Below are 1,716 nucleotides of genomic sequence, written 5' to 3' on the forward strand. Positions count from 1 at the left end.
AGGCAATGTTAGTTACCAGAAAGAAAAGTTGTGAATAACGAAAGTATAAATGTTTGCAAGATTTATTTAATTTTCCTTCTCCCTTTCAGTCCACCAGAGCAAGAACCGTTTCTGCCTTATTCACCGATTATCTCATGTTTAGACTGTCAAGCACATAATAGGCAAGCAATTAATAGTGACTGTTGAATAAATGAAACAACTAGTACAAAATAAGAGTTATAAGAATGAAGAGGAAGAAATAAGAGATCACTTCTGCCTGTGATAAATCAGTAAAGGCATAATGCAAGAAGCGGCCATCTAAGTCCTCAAAATTGTCCAAGCAATAGAAATGAAGCCAAGCCCTGGGCGGTTTGGCTCAGCAGTTAGAGCGGCGGCCTGCAGTTCAAAGGACCTGAGTTTGGTTCCCACTAAGGGCGCGTGCCTCGGTTGCAGTTTGTCCCCGGTCCTGGTTGGTCATGTGGGTGGCAGCCACTCGATGTGTTCCTTTCACACCGATGTTTCTCTCCCTCTCCCTCCTACTCTATCTATCAGAAAATGGAAAAATGTCCTCGGGTGAGGGGAAAATAAAAAAGAAATGAACCCAAGCCAACGTACAAACAAAATATGTGATGTGTTAGAGAAAACTGAACAGCCCAGATAACAGAGCTGCAAGAGAAAATGCTTCCTAGTACAGTTCTGGAAAATATAGCTGGATTAGTGACAAACTATGTAAGGCATGTGATACCCTGTCAAGGATTTAGAATCCACCGAGTGGTCAATGAGTGGCCACTGGAGGTGTTTGGGTAGGAAATGACACAATCCCAAAAGATGTTTTAGTAAGATAACTGATGGCACTGAGCAAGGTAACTGATGAAGAGGAGTTGGAAAACAATGTAATCAGAGCACAGTTGTAGGCCTGGCTTTGAAAAGAATAATAATAATAACTCACCCTTTCCCCAGTAAAAGGAAGAAGACATTCTAAGCTAGAACGATGTTTCTAAGAGGGAATTACAACCAAGCATCTTCGTGGAATAGTGGCTCCAAGATGGAGAGTGGCGGGGCCCACGTGCAGTGTTGCTCAGCAACAGATTTGCTGATGAGGGTGCGGGGTGGGGAGGGCGAGAGTCACCTGACACAAGGTAGGGGAATTGCTGGTTGAAGATGTTAGAAATGGAGGAAGGTGGCGCCTTTCCCCTCATGCTCTTACTTCATTCATCTCCAAAGCTCGGCGGAGCTACTCCTTCCTACCCTGTCAGCAAGCCACAGAAACAAAGTCTGCGGCGGCGTGGCCTCCGGGGTGTCCCAATGTACCCCCGACCCGCCAGCACCTCCACTTGCTTCTCCCTCCCCGACCCCTGCCTGTCCCAAGGCGCAGGATTAGCCCACGTCACCTCCTCTTGAAGGTAAAGAGTCTGGGCCCCAATGCTAACCATCTCTTCGCCCCAACCCAGCCCGGGATCGCGCAAGACGCTAAACCCGGTCTACCTGACGTCCAGGTGAAAGCATCCCCCGAACAACGCTGTGCGCGTGCCGCAAGGCAGACTGTTTAGCTTCCGACTGAGGCGTATTTAAAGGGCCAGGCGCCCATTTGCAGTAGCGCCTCACGCGAGACCTGGAATTTCTCAGTGTGAAGCCGCCTGAAGGCTCTAAAAGGAAGGGCGGGGCGGGGCGGGCTTGAGGGCGGGGCGCCTTTAGGCTCCGCCCCGCCCCGCCTTCGAGCCCGCCCCGCCCCATTGC

This window comes from Molossus molossus, unplaced genomic scaffold, assembly GCF_014108415.1.
Source record: "Molossus molossus isolate mMolMol1 unplaced genomic scaffold, mMolMol1.p scaffold_m16_p_10, whole genome shotgun sequence".
Taxonomy (NCBI): Eukaryota; Metazoa; Chordata; class Mammalia; order Chiroptera; family Molossidae; genus Molossus; species Molossus molossus.